Genomic DNA, 8,173 nt, shown 5'->3' with positions numbered 1-8,173 from the left:
GTACTCCGAAAAATACCCGAATCACTCGGAACCTTTCCGATGTCCGAATATAGTCGTCCAATATATCGATCTTTACGTCTCGACCATTTCGAGACTCCTCGTCATGTCCCCGATCTCATCCGGGACTCCGAACTCCTTCGGTACATCAAAACACATAAACTCATAATATAACCGTCATCGTAACGTTAAGCGTGCGGACCCTACGGGTTCGAGAACTATGTAGACATGACCGAGACACCTCTCCGATCAATAACCAATAGCGGAACCTGGATGCTCATATTGGCTCCCACATATTCTACGAAGATCTTTATCGGTCAGACCGCATAACAACATACGTTGTTCCCTTTGTCATCGGTATGTTACTTGCCCGAGATTCGATCGTCGGTATCTCAATACCTAGTTCAATCTCGTTACCGGCAAGTCTCTTTACTCGTTCCGTAATACATCATCCCGCAACTAACTCATTAGTTACAATGCTTGCAAGGCTTATAGTGATGTGCATTATCGGAGTGACAAATCCTAATCTCGAAATACGCCAACCCAACAAGTACCTTTGGAGACACCTATAGAGCACCTTTATAATCACCCAGTTACGTTGTGACGTTTGGTAGCACACAAAGTGTTTCTCCGGTAAACGGGAGTTGCAGAATCTCATAGTCATAGGAACATGTATAAGTCATGAAGAAAGCAATAGCAACATACTAAACGATCGGGTGCTAAGCTAACGGAATGGGTCAAGTCAATCACATCATTCTCCTAATGATGTGATCCCGTTAATCAAATGACAACTCATGTCTATGGCTAGGAAACATAACCATCTTTGATCAACGAGCTAGTCAAGTAGAGGCATACTAGTGACACTCTGTTTGTCTATGTATTCACACATGTATCATGTTTCCGGTTAATACAATTCTAGCATGAATAATAAACATTTATCATGATGTAAGGAAATAAATAATAACTTTATTATTGCCTCTAGGGCATATTTCCTTCAGTCTCCCACTTGCACTAGAGTCAATAATCTAGATCACATCGCCATGTGATTTAACATCAATAGTTCACATCACCATGTGATTAACACCCGTAGTTCACATCGTCATGTGACCAACACCCAAAGGGTTTACTAGAGTCAATAGTCTAGTTCACATCGCTATGTGATTAACGCCCAAAGAGTACTAAGGTGTGATCATGTTTTGCTTTGTGAGATAATTTTAGTCAACGGGTCTGTCACATTCAGATCCGGAAGTATTTTGCAAATTTCTATGTCTACAATGCTCTGCACGGAGCTACTCTAGCTAATTGCTCCCACTTTCAATATGTATCTAGACCGAGACTTAGAGTCATCTAGATTAGTGTCAAAACTTGCATCGACGTAACCCTTTACGACGAACCTTTTGTCACTTCCATAATCGAGAAACATATCCTTATTCCACTAAGGATAATTTTGACCGCTGTCCAGTGATCTACTCCTAGATCACTATTGTACTCCCTTGCCAAAATCAGTGTAGGGTATACAATAGATCTGGTACACAGCATGGCATACTTTATAGAACCTATGGCCGAGGCATAGGAAATGACTTTCATTCCTTTTCTATCTTCTGCCGTGGTCGGGCTTTTAGTCTTACTCAATTTCACACCTTGTAACACAGGCAAGAAACTCTTTCTTTGACTGTTCCATTTTGAACTACTTCAAAATCTTGTTAAGGTATGTACTCATTGAAAAAACTTACCAAGCGTCTTGATCTATCTCTATAGATCTTGATGCTCAATATGTAAGCAGCTTCACCGAGGTCTTTCTTTGAAAAACTTATTTCAAACACTCCTTTATGCTTTGCAGAATAATTCTACATTATTTCCGATCAACAATATGTCATTCACATAAACTTATCAGAAATGTTGTAGTGCTCCCACCCACTTTCTTGTAAATACAGGCTTCATCGCAAGTCTGTATAAAACTATATCCTTTGATCAACTTATCAAAGCGTATATTCCAACTCCGAGATACTTGCACCAGTCCATAGATGGATCGCTGGAGCTTGCATATTTTGTTAGCACTTTTAGGATTGACAAAACCTCCTGGTTGCATCATATACAACTCTTCTTTAATAAATCCATTAAGGAATGCAGTTTTTTTTATCCATTTGCCATATTTCATAAAATGCGGCAATTGCTAACATGATTCAGACAGACTTAAGCATAGATACGAGTGAGAAACTCTCATCGTAGTCAACACCTTGAACTTGTCAAAAACCTTTTACGACAATTCTAGCTTTGTAGACAGCAACATTACCGTCAGCGTCAGTCTTCTTCTTGAAGATCCATTTATTTTCAATGGCTTGCCGATCATCGGGCAAGTCAACCAAAGTCCATACTTTGTTCTCATACATGGATCCCATCTCGGATTTCATGGCCTCAAGACATTTTGCGGAATCTGGGCTCACCATCGCTTCTTCATAGTTCGTAGGTTCGTCATGGTCTAGTAACATAACCTCCAGAACAGGATTACCGTACCACTCTGGTGCGGATCTTACTCTGGTTGACCTACGAGGTTCAGTAATAACTTGATCTGAAGTTCCATGATCATCATCATTAACTTCCTCACTAATTGGTATAGGCGTCACAGAAACTGGTTTCTGCGATGAACTACTTTCCAATAAGGGAGCAGGTACAATTACCTCATCAAGTTCTACTTTCCTCCCACTCACTTCTTTCGAGAGAAACTCCTTCTCTAGAAAGGATCCATTCTTAGCAACGAATGTCTTGCCTTTGGATCTGTGATAGAAGGTGTACCCAACTGTCTCCTTTGGGTATCCTATGAAGACACATTTCTCCGATTTAGGTTCGAGCTTATCAGGTTGAAGTTTCTTCACATAAGCATCGCAACCCCAAACTTTAAGAAACGACAACTTTGGTTTCTTGCCAAACCATAGTTCATACGGTGTCGTCTCAAACGGATTTAGATGGTGCCCTTTTTTTACGTGAATGCAGCTGTCTCTAATGCATAACCCCAAGACTATAATGGTAAATCGGTAAGAAACATCATAGATTGCACTATATCCAATAAAGTACGGTTATGACGTTCGGACACACCATTATGCTATGGTGTTCCAGGTGGCACGAATTTGTGAAACTATTCCACATTGTTTTAATTGAAGACCAAACTCGTAACTCAAATATTTGTCTCCGCGATCAGATCGTAGAAACCTTATTTTCTTGTCACGATGATTTTCCACTTCACTCTGAAATTCTTTGAACTTTTCAAATGCTTCAGACTTATGTTTCATCAAGTAGATATACCCATATCTGCTCAAATCATCTGTGAAGGTCAGAAAATAACGATACCCGCCGCGAGCCTCAACACTCATCGGATCGCATACATCAGTATGTATTATTTCCAATAAGTCAGTTGCTCGCTCCATCGTTCCGGAGAACGGAGTCTTAGTCATCTTGCCCATAAGGCATGGTTCGCAAGCATCAAGTGATTCATAATCAAGTGATTCCAAAGCCCATCAGCATGGAGTTTCTTCATGCGCTTTACACCAATATGACCTAAACGGCAGTGCCACAAATAAGTTGCACTATCATTATTAACTTTGCATCTTTTGGCTTCAATATTATGAATATGTGTATCACTACAATTGAGATCCAACGAACCATTTTCATTGGGTGTGTAACCATAGAAGGTTTTATTCATGTAAACAGAACAACAATTATTCTCTAACTTAAATGAATAACCGTATTGCAATAAAAATGATCAAATCATATTCATGCTCAACGCAAACACCAAATAACATTTATTTAGGTTCAACACTAATCCCGAAAGTATAGGGAGTGTGCGATGATGATCATATCAATCTTGGAACCACTTCCAATACACATCGTCACTTCATCCTTAACTAGTTTCTGTTCATTATGCAACTCCCGTTTCGAGTTACTACTCTTTAGCAACTGAACCAGTACCTAATACCGAGGGGTTGCTACGAACACTAGTAAAATACACATCAATAATCTGTATATCAAATATACCTTTGTTCACTTTGCCATCCTTCTTATCCACCAAATACTTGGGGTAGTTCTGCTTCCAGTGACCAGTCCCTTTTGCAGTAGAAGCACTTAGTCTCAGGCTTAGGACCAGACTTAGGCTTCTTCACTTGAGCAGCAACTTGCTTGCCGTTCTTCTTGAAGTTCCCCTTCTTCCCTTTGCCCTTTTCTTGAAACTAGTGGTCTCGTCAACCATCAACACTTGATGTTTTTCTTGATTTCTACCTTCGTCGATTTTAGCATCACGAAGAGCTCGGGAATTACCTTCGTCATCCCTTGCATACTATAGTTCATCACGAAGTTCTACTAACTTGGTGATGGTGACTAGAGAATTCTGTCAATCACTATTTTATCTGGAAGATTAACTCCCACTTGATTCAAGCGATTGTAGTACCCAGACAATCTGAGCACATGCTCACTACTTGAGCTATTCTCCTCCATCTTTTAGTTATAGAACTTGTTGGAGACTTCATATCTCTCAACTCGGGTCTTTGCTTGAAATATTAACTTCAACTCCTGGAACATCTCATATGGTCCATGACATTTAAAACGTCTTTGAAGTCCCGATTCTAAGCCGTTAAGCATGGTGCACTAAACTATCAAGTAGTCATCATATTGAGCTAGCCAAACGTTCATAACGTCTGCATCTGCTCCTGCAATAGGTCTGTCACCTAGCGGTGCATCAAGGACATAATTTTTCTGTGCAGCAATGAGGATAATCCTCAGATTATGGATCCAATCCACATCATTGCTACTAACAGCTTTCAACATAATTTTTCTCTAGGAACATATCAAAATAAACATAGGGAAGCAACAACGCGAGCTATTGATCTACAACATAATTTGCAAAATACTATCAGGACTAAGTTCATGATAAATTTAAGTTCAATTAATCATATTACTTAAGAACTCCCACTTAGATAGACATCCCTCTAATCATCTAAGTGATTACGTGATCCAAATCAACTAAACCATAACCGATCATCACGTGAAATGGAGTAGTTTTCAATGGTGAACATCACTATGTTGATCATATCTACTATATGATTCACGCTCGACTTTTCGGTCTCAGTGTTCCGAGGCCATATCTGCATATGCTAGGCTCGTCAAGTTTAACCTGAGTATTCCGCGTGTGCAACTGTTTTGCACCCGTTGTATTTGAACGTAGAGCCTATCACACCCGATCATCACGTGGTGTCTCAGCACGAAGAACTTTCGCAACGGTGCATACTCAGGGAGAACACTTTTATCTTGAAATTTTAGTGAGAGATCATCTTATAATGCTACCGTCAATCAAAGCAAGATAAGATGCATAAAAGATAAACATCACATGCAATCAATATAAGTGATATGATATGGCCATCATCATCTTGTGCTTATGATCTCCATCTCCGAAGCACCGTCATGATCACCATCGTCACCGGCGCGACACCTTGATCTCCATCGTAGCATCGTTGTCGTCTCGCTAACTATTGCTTTTACGACTACCGCTACTGCTTAGTGATAAAGTAAAACAATTACATGGCGATTGCATTGCATACAATAAAGCGACAACCATATGGCTCCTGCCAGTTGCCGATAACTCGGTTACAAAACATGATCATCTCATACAATAAAACATAGCATCATGTCTTGACCATATCACATCACAACATGCCCTGCAAAAACAAGTTAGACGTCCTCTACTTTGTTGTTGCAAGTTTTACGTGGCTGCTACGGGCTTAGCAAGAACCGTTCTTACCTACGCATCAAAACAACAATGATAGTTTGTCAAGTTGGTGCTGTTTTAACCTTTGCAAGGACCGGGCGTAGCCACACTCGGTTCAACTAAAGTGAGAGAGACAGACACCCGCCAGTCACCTTTAAGCAACGAGTGCTCGCAACGGTGAAACCAGTCTCGCGTAAGCGTACGCGTAATGTCGGTCCGGGCCGCTTCATCTCACAATACCGCTGAACCAAAATATGACATGCTGGTAAGCAATATGACTTATATCGCCCACAACTCACTTGTGTTCTACTCGTGCATATAACATCAACGCATAAAACCAGGCTCGGATGCCACTGTTGGGAACGTAGTAATTTCAAAATTTCATACGCACACGCAAGATCATGGTGATGCATAGCAACGAGAGGGGAGAGTGTTGTCCACGTACCCTCGTAGACCGAAAGCGGAAGCGTTAACACAACGCGGTTGATATAGTCGTACGTCTTCACGATCCGACCGATCAAGTACCGAACGCATTCGAGTTCAGCACAAGTTCAGCTCGATGACGTCCCTCGAACTCCGATCCAGCCGAGTGTTGAGGGAGAGTTTCGTCAGCACGACGGCGTGGTGACGATGATGATGTTCTACCGACGCAGGGCTTTGCCTAAGCACCGCTACGATATTATTGAGGTGTAATATGGAGGAGGGGGGCACCGCACACGGCTAAGAGATCAATGATCAATTGTTGTGTCTATGGGGTGCCCCTGCCCCCGTATATAAAGGAGCAAGGGGGGAGGCGGCCGGCCTAGGAAGAGGGCGTGCCAAGGGGGGAGTCCTACTCCCACCGGGAGTAGGACTCCTCCTTTCCTTGTTGGAGTAGGAAAAGGGAAGGGAGAAGGAGAAAGAAGGAAGGGGGCGCCCCCCCCCTCCCTAGTCCAATTCGGACTAGTCCATGGGGAGGGGTGCGGCCACCCTTTGGGGCCTTTCTCTCCTTTCCCGTATGGCCCATTAAGGCCCAATACGAATTCCCGTAACTCTCCGGTACTCCGAAAAATACCCGAATCACTCGGAACCTTTCCGATGTCCGAATATAGTCGTTCAATATATCGATCTTTACGTCTCGACCATTTCGAGACTCCTCGTCATGTCCCCGATCTCATCCGGGACTCCGAACTCCTTCGGTACATCAAAACACATAAACTCATAATATAACCGTCATCGTAACGTTAAGCGTGCGGACCCTACGGGTTCGAGAACTATGTAGACATGACCGAGACACCTCTCCGATCAATAACCAATAGCGGAACCTAGATGCTCATATTGGCTCCCACATATTCTACGAAGATCTTTATCGGTCAAACCGCATAACAACATACGTTGTTCCCTTTGTCATCGGTATGTTACTTGCCCGAAATTCGATCGTCGGTATCTCAATACCTAGTTCAATCTCGTTACCGGCAAGTCTCTTTACTCGTTCTGTAATACATCATCCCGCAACTAACTCATTAGTTACAATGCTTGCAAGGCTTATAGTGATGTGCATTATCGAGTGGGCCCAGAGATACCTCTCCGACAATCGGAGTGACAAATCCTAATCTCGAAATACGCCAACCCAACAAGTACCTTTGGAGACACCTGTAGAGCACCTTTATAATCACCCAGTTACGTTGTGACGTTTGGTAGCACACAAAGTGTTCCTCCGGTAAACGGGAGTTGCATAATCTCATAGTCATAGGAACATGTATAAGTCATGAAGAAAGCAATAGCAACATACTAAACGATCGAGTGCTAAGCTAACGGAATGGGTCAAGTCAATCACATCATTTTCCTAATGATGTGATCCCGTTAATCAAATGACAACTCATGTCTATGGCTAGGAAACATAACCATCTTTGATCAACGAGCTAATCAAGTAGAGGCATACTAGTGACACTCTGTTTGTCTATGTCTTCACACATGTATCATGTTTCCGGTTATACAATTCTAGCATGAATAATAAACATTTATCATGATGTAAGGAAATAAATAAGAACTTTATTATTGCCTCTAGGGCATATTTCCTTCAGGTCGTGGCGTGCTTGCGCGGACGGCCGCGTCCGCGCTTGGGCGCCGGGGAGCCGGGTCCCTCGCGAGGGGCCTTCCCCTTCTCGGCGGCAGAGAACTTCCTTCGTGGCGCCATCGGTGGCGCTGCTGGCGGTGGAGCAAGGAAGAGATGGGCGATGGGGGCTCCGCCCCCTCCCCATTTATAGCGGAAGGAGGCCAACTGGCGCCCCCACGATCGCAGGTAATGATGGTTTTCCTTGCATGCCGCAGGGACTTGTCAAGTCGAACAGTTGCCGAGGCAGCATGGGGAAGTGGAGACGCCCACGTCCAATCAACCGCCATGCGTCAACCGAGGCCGCAGGCTTTTGGGGCCCGCGGTGCTCC

The sequence above is a fragment of the Aegilops tauschii genome, chromosome 3 (assembly GCF_002575655.3).
Source record: "Aegilops tauschii subsp. strangulata cultivar AL8/78 chromosome 3, Aet v6.0, whole genome shotgun sequence".
Taxonomy (NCBI): domain Eukaryota; kingdom Viridiplantae; phylum Streptophyta; class Magnoliopsida; order Poales; family Poaceae; genus Aegilops; species Aegilops tauschii.
This window is presented reverse-complemented; position numbering follows the sequence as displayed.